The following is a 19,004-nucleotide window of genomic DNA, read 5'->3' as shown; positions in this document are numbered from 1 at the left end:
CTATCATGCTAGAAAAAAGCACATTGAGGTGCATTATCACTATGTGTAGGAGAAGGTTCTAGTAGGTTTTATTGATCTAGTTTATGTCAGCATAGAGGATCAGGTAGCTCACATATTCATGAAGGCATTGGGTGCAGAGAAGCTGTGCAAGTTCAAAGACCTGCTTGGTGTGCAAGAATTGGGATTGAGCTCGAGGGAGAGTGTTGAGATATCGAGCTCCACTCGTGATATGCCAGGGTGACCGTTGTGCATTTATGTCACTTACTTGTTAGCTGCAGATGCGGTTGGTACACCGCCCATGTATAATAGCTGGATGACAGCTAACACCTATTTCATTAATTTTGGACTAGTGCACTATCCAAATTCATTTTGTGAGATAATTTTGGATAAAGCATTTCAAAAAAAGAGGCTCTTATAAAACAAAACTTTGAGTCAAAAAGTAAGATTTTAAAAAAGCAAATTAAAAAAAATGACGTGACATGTTATTAAAACTAGAGTACATTAAAAAAAGAGGACTTCATGTTGTTAAAAGAGACAAAAAGTAAGATTTTAAAAAATCAAATTAGAAAAAAAACTAGAGTACATTTAAAAAAAAGCATGACACATTTGTACAAGAAGTAGATCATATAACTCAAAGCCATATGGTGTTAAAAAACACCTTCCATTAGCTCAGCCTAGAAGATGTCATCTTTGTCTTTCTTGTCTATTACAGTTACTTTAGAAAACACATAAGTTATGGAATTAAATTTCACAGTTACTTTAAATTTCTATGGAATTAAATTTCCATTACTTTACTATTAAGTCATTAGAGAGAGCATATGTTCTCAGCTCGTGAGGCTAAGTATAGAGTAGCTTTCACTGCTATAATAGAGTGTGTTTGGCTTCGACAGTTACTTATAGATCTTGGTATTCGTGAGACATCCTCCACTATTGTCTACAATGACAGCTAGAGTGCTTTGGCCATTGTGCGTAACCTAGTGTTTCATGCACGTACCAAGAATATTGAAGTTCATTATCATTATGTTCGAGAGCGGTTGTCAACAGGAGACATATAGTTGTCCTATCTTCCCACAGAGGACAACATAGCAGATATGTTTACAAAGGCCTTCCTTCTCCAAAGTTCAAATTCTTCCGACATGCTTTACACTTGCTTCCCTTTGTTACGGTTTTAGGAAGGAAAGCCCTCTAAGCACACCAGAGACCATGCCATTTAAGCATGTCGAGGACCAGTGGAGACCACTAGAGGCCACACCATCAAAGTGGCATGCTGAAGTTGAGGGTGTACATGTGTCTCCAAAGAAGACACCACAGAGGTCTCCTAGGAGGAAAGCACAGATTAAGGAGGAAGCTCTCAAAGAGGAGCATTTGAGAAAAACATATGACAGAAAGGAATGAGAAATTTAGGTGAGCAGACCCAGGCAAGCGGCCACAGTTTAGGCGAGCGATTGTAGTTTAGGCGAGTGGAACAGAGTAGTCTGAGTTCTTTTTTTGTATTAGATGTCTAAGTATAGGGTTCGATGTTATCATTTATACACACAATTTATGAAAACTCCACAGTGACCATCTTCTTCATCTTCATCTTCATCACCATCTTCTTTTTGACACACAGAGCTTAGAGCTCATCGACTCAAGCCCCTCACCTCCATCACCTCAAGCCCCCCCTCAAGCCCCTCCCCTCCATCACCTCCACCCAAGTAGCCTCCCACCACTAAGCAAGAATTGAGAAGGCCTTGAAATCTCATTGGTAGATGAAATCATCTCGACTGTGGGATTTCAGCAACAAACGAGCATGTGGTGTCATGTGTCACATAAATCTATCTCCTTCTCTATCTTAGTGCACCCCCCTTGGACTGATTCCATGGTTGGAAGTGGCAATCACTCAAAAATTTGGTAGCTGATCAGAGTCATCACTAAACTCTCCATCATCAGTAGGTGATGATGAGCAACACTCCCCTTTTGGACACACAACACCACTAGCCGTAACCCTGTGGATGCAAAAATTGAAGCTCACGAATCGACGACACCCCATGTATTCCATGTCATTCCACCCTCAAGATTCTCCAGGGCATAGCGGCTGCGATGATGGAGCTAGTTTCTAAGAGGAGGGGTCACGGCATTCGTGCACAGCATCGATGGGTGGACAAAGAGCTTGCATGCTGCGTCAAGATTTACAGAGCAGGGTGCATCGAATCACACCATGGAGTCCTCTTGGAGGAGGGGTAAACATCGATGGCAAGTAACAATAGCAGGCAGGAGGAGTAGCAGCTATTGCTGGTAGTGACAATCGACCGAGGGATCATCTTTGAGGGGAAAAATTCATGGGTTTAGTGTTGTGGTGGAGATCGAGTGTTGAAGGCAAGGTCTGGTTGAACTCAAGGCCATTTGCGCCAAGCGCAAATGGCTCAGCCTTGAGCCAAATTTTTTTTATTTTTATTTTTTTTGCAAATTTTTTCCCTTTTTTTTTTGCGGGGCTGGAAGGGGACCAAGGGAGTACCAAAAAAAGGGGAGGGGGGTCGACCATGGGCTCATGCCCTTGACCAATGCTAAGAGAGCAAAAACTAGCTAAAGCCAGGTATGCAGCTTCCTTAAGGAAGAGCTCACCACTGGGGACTTCTCCACCTGAAGGTAGTTTCCTTCCTCTATGCTCCCTTCTTGCTGGACTTCATGTAGTTTGGTGGATTAAGAGTACATTTGGAGGCAAGGATCATCACTTGGGTGGAGGCAACATAGTTACACAACTATGTCCTATTCGAAAGACACGTTCCAAAAGCTTGATGATTGTGTGGCATTGGGTTCACAAAATCCATAGCTCATTCAAGCCCACCTAGGAGAGAAAGGAGCACACATACATGGTAGGAGGTGGAGATTCTATAGCTTGTTGCATGGAGAGTAAAGCCCCCATGGTGGGGAGAAGCCTTTCACTACTTGTGTTCACATAGAGTGTGACCACTCACCTAAACAATACTCGCTCGCCTAAACTGTGGCTGCTCACCTAAAAATTTTACCTAACAGAAACTACTAGTGTCACAATCTAGGGTTGTCATTGCTGTACATATGCAAATTGTTATTCTTACCCATCTGCACATATAAGGCTCTAAAGATTATCCCTTGCTTCCTAATTATTTGATTGCAATAAGTCTTCATGAATTATTTCACCTTAAGTCATTACAATAGACTATTCTTGCGTGTCCTCTGAATATATCATGTATCTTTGTATATTTTCAGCTCACAAATGAGCAATGAAACATCAAGCTTTCGTTTAAAGTACCACAAGGAGTTATTCTGCATAAGCATAAGAACATATAAAAGATGTAGAATTCTTTGTTCATGCATTTGTGTAAACAATCCATACATGTACACAACAGTACAAAAAATAGGATTTTGCTTCCATAAAAGTTCATACCTTTAGGTCTCATTACAAATATTCAGCATTGCATTGTATGTGGCCTCATGCATCTCTGAAGATAGTAGTACGTGTTGCTATCATTGTTCCTAGCATCCATAAAAAATTTAATGGACTTCACTAAATGAGAAAGAATGATCGTAGAGAGGCCTTCAACCAGAAGCTGATAATGATGTTCATCACGTTTTTTGTAGTACAAACCAATGACATATGCAAATCCTCACTTGCACTCCCCTCCCCATTTGTCCTTCACCATACATGTGGCAACTTGCCTTTTCTTTGTGCATTTCAGAATGTAAAAGTCTACCCATTCATTATTATCAAGCTTTGTAGGAACAACAAAGCTGTCACCTTCACACAACAAATGACTGAGGAAGTCTTCATGGCTCTCAAAAAGGGGTTCATTTGTTATGACTTCAACATCGGGCACATCATCCTGTATAGGTTTCAATAGTTTTTGACTCCATTTCATCACATAGTCCTTATTGACACACCTTCGACACACATTGCACATACAAGCCTGACAATAGCAACCTAATTTTTTGATCTCTCTCTCTCTCTCTCTCTCTCTCTTTCTCCATGTACTCATATATCTAACCATGCCTTCCTCATTTGTGCAAAATGAAAACTCCTCTGAGAAAGTGTGCCAAGAAGAATGTGTGCCCTGATGATGTGTCGTCATCAAAATCTTTTTTGCAAGGTAAGGTGTTTCTATCAAGATTAGTTTAAATGCCTTATTCCTTCATTGTTTATGCATGATTCTAATCGAGGCAAGCATTCCACAATCAATTATGACTCTTAGTTATGTTTTATGGTTTTCTAGGAAGTGGGAAGCAATTTGAATATCCTCGTCTTAGTTGGTTTTGCTATATAGCCAAGGAATTGAACGCAAAGTATGGTTTGAGTTTATCGGGCAAGCTCTTGGTACATATAACTGACATTGATCTCCTAGAGAGTCAGTGGTTGAGGATGTTCACTAGCAATCACATAAAGGGAAATAAAGTTTTCCTTAGCATGGTTTGCCCTGAGTTCTTGGTGGCATGAGATTCTTCCTAACAATGAGCTCACCACTTGGTTTACAAAGTGGTTCACATTAGAAAAATGCAAAGCAACCAACGTTGACCGAGAAGGGCACCAAATTGCATGGGCAATTTTTGGGGGAAATGTCTTGAAGATGGTTATGGCCCAAGCGGGTGGCCTCAATAGGAAGCTAGACAATTGGAGGAAGGCCAATGGGCCAATAAAAGTTTACTCTAGTGCAAGGACATTAATGTCCCTATAGGAGACTGCAACATCATAGCTCGAACTAGCACGGTGGTTAGCACAACAAAAGATTGTGTTGCGCAGTGACAAATTGCGAAGCTGCACAATGACAAATGTAAAGAAGGTCATCTATGAGAATCACCATCGATTCCTCCCACCTGATCATCCTAGATATGTCTCCCCTTGAAATGAATTCCCTCCATGATCACTCATTGTAGGATATTGAAAGCAAATTTTGGACCTTTCCACGACTCCCCCACATGGCATGAGCCAATAAGGGTTCATAACTATTGTGTGCTACATTGAATGGAAATAAAGATTGCATGCTAACGCCATCTTTTGTTTATATACTCCATCTTTTATCAGCTACCATATTGATCCCAAATCAAGATCAATCACTTGCTTGATCCCATGCATATCTTCAAGAATGTGGCATCTACCATTTGGGATCATTTGATTGGGACATGAGATTCCTTGAGCATAAGGGAGGCTCTAAGCATCACAGGGAGGATGCATGAAGCTTGGCCACAAGAGACACCAAATGGACATGTTTTTTTACCCTGTGCACCATGGACATTATCAAAGAAAGAGATGGTGGCGGTGGAGCGGGCTATCACTACAATTCATACTTCCACTGGATGCATGAGGTGTTTGAAGGGGGCCTTCACAAATAGCAAGAAAAGAGGTGTATAGCAATTTTGAGGTTTGAAAACTCATGATTGGCACAAGATGCTCCAAGTAATTATGAATTGGCATTATCTCTTTTTCCTTCCAAATTTATGAGTCTAGAAGCAACTAATCAACCATCGCTCATGTGTTCAGTTCTTACTACCTACTAGCATTTCTCATTGTGCATCAAAGGAAGTGAAGGATTATATTTACAAGATGGGAAAGCTTGTGAGGTACTTCACACTATACAAAATGTGAAGCGTATCAATGCTTGATGCAAGGTTTTCATATTACTAATATGGTGCACTTTTTTCTTTCTAGGTATGTGAGATCAAAGGAAATAGATCCCACCATGCTTGAGGATGCTTGAGTTATGTCAGTGGAGGTGGTTTGTTTAGTGGAGAAGACCTTTCCACATTCTATTCTCACAAGCCAACTACATCTCATAGTGCATTTGGTGGATGAGATTGCTATATGCAGCACTGTACATGCACGATGTTTGTTCTTCCTCGAGCGCTTCATGAAGACCTTGAAGGTTTTTGTGAGGCAAAATGCAAGGCCCAAAGGTAGCATGGCCAAGGGTTGTTTGGTATAAGATTCAACTGTATATATTTCTAAATTTCTTGTTGATGTGGATAGCTCTCTCCCACGACTAAGGAGATATGAAGAAGACCTAAGTATGACCTCTATTGTGCCTCAAGCGAAAGGATGGAGCAAAGTAATGGATAGGGAGTTGCTTAATAATTTAAACCTCTATTGCATGCTTAATAGTGATGTGATGAAAAGATGGGTGACAAGATATGAGGTTGCCAAAACAAGAAGACAAGGAGAAAGTGCCCTCTGTCGTACACACCCTCTACACACCATGGACCTTGTGTGCCATACCTTGAGCATCTAAGAGCACTTCCAAAGGATATTCATGTCGATTGGCTACTTGATGAAATGGAGAGAGCAGCAAGAGGGGTCTTAGCATGGGAAGGTGTCAAAAAAAGCATTGTCTAGGACACTATGCTTTGATCACTTTTCCATAGCACACAACTCACGAGTTGGTTCTGTATGTTCAAATAGTATAATATTCTAAATTTTGTTATGCTATTTAGGTAGGCTATTACAGGATTGGGAATGTGGGTTCATGGGGGGTGTTTCTCTTGCCATGCGTGGACTGCAACATTCCAAGATTATAGCAAATCGTGTATCCGTTTTGCCCCGGCACATTGCTTTGTAATTGTTTGACCTTAAGCCACAGGAAAATGAACAACCTGCCATGATCATAGGAAATCTCAAAGCTGTCAAAGGTGATGCTTGCCCATGCATGTTGTTGCCCCAACCTAAGTAGAAAAATTCGAATTCGTGATTCAAAAAAATCGAGAAAATCGCTCGAATGATTCGAATGGAAGAAAAAATCGGTTTAAAAAATAGTGACACATCACACATTTTTTATAAATCGCCATGTCATTCCCACATATTCGTACAAATAACTTTTATTTGTACGAATAAGTATTCATACAAATAAAGTATTTGTACGAATAGACTTGTAGTAGGACGAATACGTTCCTATGTTTTTGCATATAACCTCAATGTTTGCCTATGTCTCTTATCTCATGCTTGGTTCCCAGCCGAGCAAAAGAGATCAAAAAAGAAAAAAAATAAGAAAGGTCCTCAAGGTTGTGAAAGCAATCCAGAAGGTCCGAAATAAGATGGATTTTTTGTTAGGGAGCTTTAGGATCTCATTTTGAGTTCCTGAAATCTCTAATGAGGATTTTTGTTTTGGTCTTTGTTCTTTTGTTTGTGGGTGTTCTGGGTTCTCTTTATTGAGTTCCTTCGATCTCTTGTGATAAAAATATTTTAGATATTTATGTGTTAGAAATTTGTTTGTGGGAGTTCTAGGATCTCCTTGTTGAGTTTCTTTGATCTCTTGTGAGATAAATTTATTTGTGAGAGTTTGAGGATCTCCTTGTTGAGTTCCTTAGATCTCTTATGAGAAACATGCTTGTTTTGGTATCTATGAAATTGTTTATGGGAGGTCTAAGATCTCCTTGTTGAGTTTCTTACATCTCATGTGAATATTTGTTTGTGGGAGTTCTAAGATCATCTATTTGTTGAGTTTCTTAGATCTCATGCGAATAGATTTTTGTATGTGGGAGTTCTACGATCTCCTTGGTGAGTTCCTTAGATCTCTTATGATAAATAGGCTTGTTTTTGTGTCTATGAAGTTTGTTTGTTGGAGTTCTAGGATCTCGTTGTTGAGGTCCTTAGATTTCTTGTGAGGATTTTTGTATGTGGGAGTTCTAGGATCTCCTTCTTGAGTTCTTTAGATCTCTTGTGAGAAATGGGCTTGTTTTTGTGTCTATGAAATTATGAAATTTGTTTGTGGGAGTTCTAAGATCTCCTTGTTGAGTTCCTTAGATCTCTTGTGAGAAATTTTGTATGTGGGAATTCTAGTATCTCCTCATTGAGTTCCCTAGATCTCATGTGAGAAATATGATTTTATTTTGTGTTTGTATTCTCACACTTTCTTTGAATGAATATGTAATATTCTTTCAATAGAATGTGAAAGAATACAAAGAGTTTTAAAGTGTACAAATTGAAAGTTTTAAAAGTTATTAGATGCGTTTTCTCATTCTTACACTTTCTTTTGAATGAATGTTTAATATTCTTTCAATAGAATGTAAATGATTTTAAAAGAGCATGATTGAATGACAATTAATATATTGCATGCTTGAATGCATTTTTCAAAGGATATGTGTTGTTTTTTATAAAATGTGTATTGCAATATGTTTCTATTGTATACTCAAATTAGTTTTTTTGCATTTGGTTTTTGGCAACTTCAAAAGCATAGTGTGTGGCAAGATTTGGTCATACGTGATGGAGATATGAAAAGTACATGCCTCAGTTTCTTTCTTGCAGTGTAAATATTGTGGACACAAGTTCACAGGTGGTTCTACTCGTATCAAGCAACATTTTCTCAGAATAGGCAGTGACATTGGAGCTTGCACATGCACTCTGTGTGATGTTCTTCTGTTATGCAAATCATATTTAGAGAAAGTGAAGAAAGTGCTTAATCCGACCCTAATAAGAAATTGTGCAAATCAACAAGATGTGAGCACTGAGGTTGATGAGACGGTTGAAGGAGAAGCACCAATAAATGCGAGGAGTGTATCCATACATGAAGGTGATGTAGATATGCTACCGAGCGGGTCACAGGTGAGCTTTGACATGACTAATTTCTGTCAGCTAAAGAAGAGAAAAAAGAAAAAATTTCTTCGACAACAAGTGCATGAAGAGAACTTAATATGGACAAAAGCATTTGTTAAAAATGGTATACCATTCAATGTCATGAGAGATGACACGTTCTGTAATGCCTTGAAATCATGTGCTAGACTAGGATTTATTTTGCCATATTATAATAAAATACATACGGATCATCTTGATAGAGTCAAACAAACTATGGTGGATTGCTTGAAAAAAAAGATATTGGACTTTATTCCTACATATGGGTGCACTCTTGCATTTGATGGATGGACTAGCAAGTAGGCCAGACCCTTGATAAATGTAATGTGCATTACTCCCAAGGGAACTATGTTTTTGGAAAGTATTGATACGTCTCTAAAAGAAAAAACTTCGGCATATATTATAAAAATATACGAAAGAGCAATTCGCAAAGTTGGTGGTAGTGAGAATGTTACTGCATTAGTAATAGATAATACATTGAATTACAAGACCGTAGGTGAGATGGTCATGCCAAAGTATCCCACTCTGACATGGGTGCCATGTGGTGCTCATACTCTCAACTTATTGTTGAAGGATATTGGACAATTGCCATTTGTGCAACTAGTACTGCAAGATGCTAATGCCATAGTGAGTTTTATAAAGAGTCATCAATACTTGCATGCAGTATTCAGAGAGCACTCTATGAAGCAACTCAGGCAATTTTGCCAAACTAGATTTGCCACTTCTTTTCTAGTTCTTGCTAGATTGTTGGAAGCTTTAGTCGAGACTGTTGCTGATAGACGATAGTCGAATTGGCTAGAGAAAAAGATGCAATATGCAATACCAGGCTCTAAATGTGTGCATCTTGTTCAATCATCTCTATTCTGGAAAAATGTTGAAAGAATAAAAGAAGGGGTAGTGCCATTTGTAACAGTATTAAGGATGGTTGATGCTAATGCCTTTCTTATGGGTAAAGTGTATTGGAAGATGTCAGAAGCAATACGGTAAGTTAAAGAATTTGTGCGCTTTGCCCCTAGGGAGAAGCAACAAGTGGTATATATGGTCAATAAGAGATGGAAGCAAATGGACACACCTTTGCATGGAGCTGCATTTGCAGTACATCCACAATATCAAATGCATGCTCAATCACATAATCCAGAAGTCATAAGTAACTTTCGAGAGGTTTGTAAAAACTTACTTCCGGGAGATCAAGGAAAACTAGCTTACCAGCAATGAGTGAGGTATATGAATCGCGAAGGCTCTTTTGGAGATCCTTGGAATCTTGATGCTATTAAGATGACTATTGCACCTACTTGGTGGAAGGAATATGGTGGAGAGACATTGGAATTGTAGCATGTTGCAACTTGTGTGCTCTCTGTTGCTGCATCATCGCGTGCATGTGAGCAAAATTGGAGTGTATATGATTTTATTCATTCTAAGAGACGCAATCGCTTAAAGCCATCAAGAGCTACAGATTTGGTATTTTTCTTTGGAAAGAAATTAGCATCCTCTTCAAAGAAGAAAGGTTCAGAGGTACTTCAACAAGTGCTTCATGACCCATGCATCTCAAAGTATACAGGGGAGCAGAATGCAAGCACAACACTGCTTTCTGCTCTGAAAGAATCTCTACAAATCCTAAAGAATCCCAAATCAGGTGATGAATTGTTTGTCAAAAGAAGCAATCTCACTTGCTTGTTGAATGCATTGCCAAGAGACCATGAGGTATCCATTGGCCAGGTCTCTAGAATTTTAGATGTACATCCAAGAGCTTTTCATCATGCCCATGGAGAGAAGCTTCCATTGGATTTATGCAAACGTCAGCTTCTAGTTTTTGCTTTTGATGAGGAAGTCATGAAACTTGTCAGCTTCTAGACAAAGAACACTTGAGCGTCTCCAAGAAAAAGGATATATGTCGCCAACGTGTTGCTAGAAAGTAATACATTAAGCATCCAACTCATTTCCTTGAAGAGTCACAGGTAAGATTTTCATGTTTGTCTTGTGCTTAAATCCTTTTTGTGTGCTTTTATATGGGGGACGAGCATTTTCCAAGCAAAAACGTACGAGCGATCTGAGCAGTGGACCTTTAGTTAAGTCTAATTTGATACCTTCAATATATATATTTTTTCAATAAACATCATGTGCAAAAAAATAAAGTAAAAATAATATTTCTTCCAAACAATTTATAGTCAAATGGTCTAGAATCTCAGGAAGATTGAATTGAGAGACATGGATAGATTTCTATAAAAGGACCATTCAAACACACCAAAAGGTCACCGAAAACTATAGTGTGGTGAGTAATACATTGTTCATACACAACTCTTAAAGAAGCTGTGGGCAACAAAATACTGTTTACATACATATAGCTATATTGTGTCAAGCAAATGACTATCAAAATGCACCCAAAAAGTCAACACAAGCTACAATGGTCATACAATATTTGTATGCACCTATGCAAGTTCCTTTGATATAACCACAAGTAGAGATAAACGCCCTTCTTAGCAAGCAGGTAGAGCTTGGTAGAGTTCTTGCCTACTTAGTGCAGATTGGTGAATGAACATGTGTATCTTCTCATCTAGACCCAAGTATTGCATATAAATGTAATACAGATGTTTGCATGGGATATATCTGTTTTGCCCTTGAGAATGGCCCATAAAGTCCAGACATGTGCATGATGGAAACACTGAAACCACAACATTGTACTTGCTCCCTTTTCTACATGATCCTGGAGTGGAAACTAGGTACTCCACATGCTCTCTAGGGACAACTATATTAACATTGTGAACAACACATTCCAAGGAAATAGACTTAGCTATCCTTGTTCTCATTTCACATGTCACCTCAGTTACCCATTCCACAACCATGCCATCCCTTGTGCTCGGTCTACTTGTTAAATCAGCAGATTTGGCCCTAGTGCATTGCTTTTTTAATCTAAATCCTCCAGCTACTAATAACCTCATTTCTTCCTCATCCAGGCTTGTCCCCTTCTCAATAGGCCACTCCCTTGGCACCTCAGGTGGTTTTCCTTCAATGCAATTTGATGGTGTCCATGTGTGGTCCATGTTATCCCCACAAAACCAAATCAATTGCCTTCGAATGCCTGCTTTGGTGTTGATTCTCCCAAAAAAGCTAGGTGCAGGAACACCTCTCTTTCCCGTCCTACCCTTGTGATCTATCAATTTGTGGCATTTGATTCCTTTGTCCTCTAAGTATCCTTGACACCTCACCTCACTACCTGCATTAGTTCTTCTTATAGCCCACATAGTCTTGTGTACTACCTCTTCTTCAACATATTGATTTGTTTTCAAGATTGGTGTGGTATTTTGTTTTCTCTTTCTTGGCTGATTTACATACTGGTATTCTGGACGATGTGAATCATTTGCATACACTGCTTCTGAGAAAGATTTTGACCGCTTCCTTCTCACAGTCTTCAAATCACCCATACAATCTTGACCTCCAATAGTTGCATCCACCTTGCTAGCCACCTCATTACTGAGATCAATGAACTTGCATGAGTTGCTCCCTATGTCCCCATAAGAGTGCCTTCGAGATAGCTTTTCCAAACTAGGTCCACAACCCAAGTGTAGTCCCTTTAGATATTCTGTGTATCTTGCAGTTTGCAGCAAAGCACCCGTCATATCTGTCTCACAAGCATTTTTTAGTGTGACATATTTCACTCCGTCATTCGATGCCAACCAACTTCCATGGACTGACTCTGCAAGGTTGGCTCTAGGAACTAAAAACTGGTCAGATCCCTCCATGCCCTGTGCCACAACATAGATTAGTTTCCAATAATCAAAAAACAATAAAGTTGTGAATGAAATAACAATAGACCTACCTTGAGAATGTATTCTCCCCAATGAGCCACTCTTGCATGCCACCACACAATCCATGTTTCTAAAATGGAGATGTCCTTTTTATGTGCATGATGCTTGAACCACGAACGGAGGTTTTTCAACTCAATGTCTGCAGCTTCTTGAGATGGAGCATTCTTCCACTGTCTACACCTTAGCTTGAACTCCTCACGATCAAATGATGGAAGGAACTTAGCATGGTTTTCCAAGCTTTGCTCCCAATGGAATAAGCAAGATCTCTCTTTTTCTTTGAGCACCTTATTGGCATCACCATTGAATACCATTCTAATTGCACGCCAATTTGCTTGTGCCTCATCAGCCATAAACCCTTTAAATTGAGGCTTTGGGAATCCCTCCTTCTCCATGACTCTATTTAACATTTCCCAAAAAAGGATCTGGGCTTCTGTATCCTCAACCTTGAAATCCCCAATAGCAATAGTCTGTAGCTCTTGAACAAAAGGGTTGTAAACATGGCATGCCATTGTATTCCAATCATGCATACGTTAGACAAAATCAAAGCAAACCCAGCACGATCCTAACTCTCCACCTGGCCTCATCTTGTTCACTAGATCAACACCACTACCATGTCCCTTGGTAGACATCTTGAAAACATGACATCTTTCAAATGAAGAAAATTCAAGTTGTCCAGGGAACACCATGCTCTGAAAATAATCATATACACACTTTCTTTTCAGTTGTAAAAGAGCATCATAACCATCTGCAAAGGATCCACTTTCAATTTGGGCCTCCCTTTTCCAACGTGCGAGCCTACAGTTAAGAACATGTAGCATCAAAATCCCATTACTTATTTTTCATAAAAACTTGAGTACTTTTAATCACATTAAAAGGACAAGTATGCACATACCTTCTCTTGTCCAAAGTTGGAGTAATCTTCTCTAGTAATGATGTCAATTCAGCATCACTCATGGCTTTCGGATCATCTTGAATGACGGCATCCAATATTATTTTTTTTGCTAATGTTTTTTGCAAGGCTTTAGGTCTTCCCATCCCATCTATTTGTATGAGCTTAGTCAACCTAGCCTTAACTTCCTTCACAGCACCTCTAGAACTTCCTTCACCAACGGGATGCAAATGATACCCTGAGTGTATAACACACCTCTTAAATTGTGTATCACCCTTGGGGTGTGGGTAACATAAGAATAGCCTACATGGGCACTCTTGCTCGCAGAAAGGACGAGCACCACAATGCAAACACTTAAGAGTACTATTTTCGCCAACATATGATCTTTGAGGACACACTCGTGAAAGTCTCCCTTGCCAATGCTTCTCATTGGCCTCTTTGGTTCTCTCCAAGTAAGGACAAAATATGTTTTTGCATTGTAGATGCCCACCACATCTTCGAATTCTAACTAAACCATCAAATCTTGTCATATTACTTGTTATATCATCCGTCCAAACATGGCTGTCGTATTTGGTTTCTGTCCCCTCAGCACGGTTAGGGAGGTCCGAAGCGGGAAGCTCAAACAAAATATCGCCATCATACTTTACTGGAAGTGCATCAACTTCTTGTATTGTTGTTACAATGTCCATAGCTTTTTTGAGTGCACTTCTTGCAGGAAGGTTTTTCAAGAGAGGAACCAAACTCATGGTCTTATCGGATTGTTCATCTACTTGTTTTTTATCCGACACTTCCTTACTGATTTCTGTCAAAAGCTTTACACCTCTAACAATGAAGGTGGTTCCAAACTGAGTGTCAAGATGAAACAAGGACTCCTCACCTACAAAGGGAACCTCAAAGGACAAGTCGTCACACTTGCTATCAAGTAGTTGATGCAAAGAGATTGAGCTCGGTGAAAGTCCAAATGCTAAGTGAAGGTATTCCCTACTAATGCGTGCAACACCATTAGTTGTTGCAACTTGCAGTGTCTTCGACCTATTGTCATTGGACACCATTGCAAAATCCATGGAGCTTGTGGAACACAATCTCCCTTCCTTCAAGTGAAAGGAAAATTAGTCATTACCAGTTTTGAGATCTATTGCTAGCAAACGAGGCACAAGTGAGTAAGCATGTGAGCAATAGTAGTTCATGCACTTGTCTCCTTTCGAACTCTATACTAACCAACTCTGCACTTGTAGTGCAAAAGCATAGAAAGAGGCCATCATTGTTCTTTGATACTAAATCAGCTAGACGATCAAACTCATAATATAACCACATTCATTGCCACCGCCACGTCCCAAGCACACAAGTCCTTGTAACCGCCAATTCAAAAGAATCTACTCATATAATCTTTGCCGAAGAGGCCTTAAATGGGTGTGTATCCCTAGTATAATTTTTACTCTAAAAACAATCATACCAAAGGATGGAATAGTTGCGAGAGAAAAATCATGGACATGATGCCATCATTAGTTCTAATGAAATAATAGAGCTCAAGAAGGTTAATGGATTGAAGGTGGTAGGAAAAAGTAAAGACATCATAGTTTCGCTGGCGAAACACTATTGGAGACCATTTCATTTGGAGTTCACAACTATAGTTTCGCTGGCGAAACTAAACGGGGCGGAAAAAATGAAACTAAGCGAAGGAGGAAGGTCGAAGGGAAACGGAAGTGGAAGAAAGGAGGGTGGAGAGGGAGAGGGAGAAGAAGAGGCAGAGGCAGAGAAAGAGAAACTAGTTCAGAGAAAGAGAAGGGGAGGCAGAGCCAGAGAAAGAGGCAGAGAAGACTAGTTTCGTTGGCACTAGTTTCGCTGGCGAAACTAGTGAACACGCCTACGCCTACGCCTACGCCCACGCCCACGCCTATGCCCACGTCCACGCCTAGTTTCGTTGAACACGCTCACGCCTACGCCTACGCCTATGCCCGTGCCCACGCCCACGCCTACGCCCATGCCTACGCCCACGCCCACGCCTACGCCCACGCCTACGCCTACGCCCATGCCTACGCCTTCACTAGTTTCGCTGGCGAAACTAGTGAACACTAGTTTCGCCAGCGAAACTAGTGTTCTTTTGCCAGCGAAACTAGTGAACACTAGTTTCGCTGGCGAAACTAGTAATAGGCTGCCTTCTCCTCTCCTTGGAACTAAGGATTCATAGGTTACTTTTCACCTTGCTAATTCTTATTAACTACCCCCCCTCCCCTCTCTTAGATCTCGAAAAACCCTGTTCCCTTCTTTTTTTACAATCCTCCCTTCTTCTTACTTTATGTAAACTGATTTTGCCTTGCTTTGCTTTTATATAAATTTCATTAAACTCTAAGCTCCCCTTTTTTTCATAACATATGTCCTTTTATAATGTTTTAATTTCTTTTCTATATATTAGGACCTTAACCCTTAGTTTTAGCTTACTTTGCGCTATGGAGTCATGCCCCTCCCCTCCCCCCTTTTTTTCATATTGTTAGTAATTCCCTTATTGATAAATCTATACCCCCTCCCTCCCTCTTTAAATCCTTTACTTTAATTCCTTTATTATAACCCCTCCCTCTTTTTTAGATTTGCTATAACTCTAAGCTCTATTTAACCTTTTTAATGTATTATTGGTCTTTCTCTAACATGAGCTTGCACCTTAGTTAATTCTTTTTTTATTACTTGTTCCAAAGCGCTTTTTAATTTTACGCTCTCATAGAAGCTGTCACTCCCTTTTCTTTTTTCGTTACTTTTGCTAAAAGGTAAAATTTCCCCCCTAGTCTTTAAAGAAAAAAAAAAGGAGTCTTTTAACCTTTTTTCTATATATTTTTACAACCTTGTTTCCTCTTCTTAATATTCCCCCTTCTATATGGTTACATCTAATTCCCCTAGTTTCGCCAGCGAAACTAGTGTTCACTAGTTTCGCTGGCGAAACTAGTGGCGTGGCGAACTAGTTTCGCCAGCGAAACTAGTGTTCACTAGTTTCGCCAGCGAAACTAGTTCGCCACTAGTTTTCGCCAGCGAAACTAGTATTCACTAGTTTCGCTGGCGAAACTAGTTCGCCACTATTCATCCTTTAAGGTGATATGTTCAGGCCTCGTGCCAACAGTGGAACAATGCGTTGAGCAGGAGTTGAGAAACGCACTGGACAATGGCCAGCCTCTTGGAATACCCAACGGAATACTGATCAACAGAAAGGCTCCTTACAATAACAGCAAAGGTCTTCCTTATGAGACATTCACTGTCACAGGTGAGCTGAGCGATCGTCCTCCTTGAAATCTCATTACTCTTTCCATCTTGCTGTATCTTGTATAAATAAGAGCCCTATCCATTTTGTCAACAGGTAACAATAAATATCGTTTCAGAGTATCAAACGTGGGTATCACTATGTCCTTCAATCTGAGAATTCAGGGCCATAAGCTACATTTGGTGGAAACCGAGGGATCATACGTCCAACAGCAGGATTATGACTCTTTGGACATTCATGTCGGTCAGTCCTATTCATTTATGCTAACAGCCAATCAACCTGCAAACGACTACTACATTGTAGCCAGCCCTCGTGTTGTCAACATTACCACCTACGCAGGAGTAGTAGGCATCGCCGTTCTCCACTATTCAGATTCGAACTCGGTTGCAACGGGTCCTCTCCCTCAAGATCCTGGCATCTATGACCGGTCCTTCTCGTTGAATCAAGCACAGTCTATCAGGTAATATAACCCTCGCGCTTCACTGATTTAGTGGCTTGGGCTAGTACAGTGGCAGCGATCTCACTTTTCGAATGCCTTGGCTTTGCACGCAAAAGGTGGAACCTCACCGCTGGCGCAGCTCGGCCAAACCCTCAAGGATCTTTCCAGCAAGGGAAGATATCAATCAATACCACATTTTTATTGGAAGGCTCGACGACAGTAATCAACAATAAACGACGCTTTGTTGTCAATGCCCGATCATACTTGACAACTGATACTCCGCTGAAGTTGGCTGATTACTATAATGTCAGTGGCGTATTTGAGCTTGGCTCATTTCCAATTAAGCCAGTAAATATTACGCCTACGCTGCTAACGTCAGTGATATGGGGACCTTACAAAGCGTTCACGGAATTCGTCTTTATAAACAATGACACCGATCTGTTGCAGTCTTGGCATATCGATGGCTATTCATGCTTTGTAGTCATATGCGAGACGAAACCTAGGTGCAGGACTGGATCACATAGTTTCGCCAGCGAAACTAGTGGTGAACTAGTTTCGCCAGCGAAACTAGTGAATACTAGTTTTGCCACGCTGGCAAAACTAGTATTCACTAGTTTCGCTGGCGAAACTAGTTCACCACTAGTTTCGCTGGCGGAAACTAGTGGCGAACTAGTTTCGCCAGCGAAACTAGTGAACACTAGTTTCGCTGGCGAAACTAGGTGATCCAGTCCTGCACCTAGGTTTCGTCTCGCATATGACTCGTGACATCGAGATTGATAAGAGCTATGCCACAAATGCTCCCTCCACAGCTCGTGCGCACCTTTGATCAATCGACCTCCATTCAATTGCACAAGTGGTAGTTTCGCCAGCGAAACTAGTGTTCACTAGTTTCTCTCGTTGTCTCCCTCTGGCTGCCGCCTTCATCACTCAGTCCTTCCTCTTCCTCTTCATCACTCAATCCTTCCTCTCTCTCCCTCCATACTCCCTTCATCACTCGTTTCGCTGGCGAAACTTATAATGGATGATTTAGCTGACTAAAAATTATTTATTTATATTTTATAATGTTAAAACCTTCAATAAAAATATTTGGAAATTTAAAAACCTTTGTTATTAAAATTGTTCGAATAGTATTACGTTCAAATCCTATTTGTTCCCTTAAAATAACTCTAGGACCTTAAAACTTTCAATTTCTAGAAACCTTTTGAAATTACAGGAACCCTTGAATCCACCATGCAAACAATTCCATTATAAGTTTCGCTGGCGAAACTAGTTTCGACTCCGGTTGCGCCCACGCCTACGACTCCGGTTCCGCCTACGCCCACGCCTACGCCTTCACTAGTTTCGCTGGCGAAACTAGTGAACACGTAGGCGTGGGAGTAGGCGGAACCGGAGTCTACGCCCACGCCTATGCCTAGTTCTTTTTTTGCCTACGCTTCTTGTGAGTGTTATCTCACGCCTTCACTAGTTTCGCTGGCGAAACTAGTTTCGCCAGCGCCCACTCCCTCTTTTTTCGCTTCTTTTTTCGCTTGCATGCTCTTTTTTCGCTTGCATGCTCTTTTTTCGCTTCTCTACCATAGCCTCGGCTTCCTTACGCTTGCAAGACATCTTTGCCTTCACTTCGCTGGCTCCTACTTCCTTCCTTCACGTTTGCTTGTTCGCAGGTTACTCTCTTAACCTTCCTTCACGTCTTCAAGCTTCTTACCTGTTTGAAGGTCACTTCTAGACATCTTTGGGGTGACTCGCTTTCACTGCATCCCAGGCCGGCACCAACACCACCGCGGGAATGCCCTGTTTCTTCGCACTTTTTGAGCAGACAGGGATTTCTAGTTCAGGTGAGAGCCATGAAGGAGGTCTGTGAAAAAATCGGCTCAGCCCTCTTCCATGCTAGACACAATGGGCCGGTAGGATACTCTGCTCGTGTAGGAGAGGGCACCCTGATACAGAAGCACAAGAATAAGATTAGCGCTCTTCAAAGCAAGCTACGTCCCGCAGAGAAAACCCTGAGGCATTGCGGAAACAAAATCAGACCTTAGGGAGATTTCAGAACAAGAAAATAAATGACC

The 19,004-nt window shown here is 40.7% G+C and overlaps 1 pseudogene; it reads left to right on the top strand.

Moving 5' to 3' along the window:
* Positions 1-5,077: 5,077 nt before the first annotated feature.
* On the top strand, positions 5,078-18,356 carry LOC147900799 (monocopper oxidase-like protein SKU5; annotated as a pseudogene).
* Positions 18,357-19,004: the final 648 nt, after the last annotated feature.

This window comes from Dipteris shenzhenensis, chromosome 6 (assembly GCF_047967505.1).
Source record: "Dipteris shenzhenensis isolate YYH24624 ecotype China chromosome 6, Dip_SZ_1.0, whole genome shotgun sequence".
NCBI lineage: Eukaryota > Viridiplantae > Streptophyta > Polypodiopsida > Gleicheniales > Dipteridaceae > Dipteris > Dipteris shenzhenensis.
Note: the sequence above shows the minus strand (reverse complement) of the source record. Positions and strands in the feature narration are given on the sequence as shown.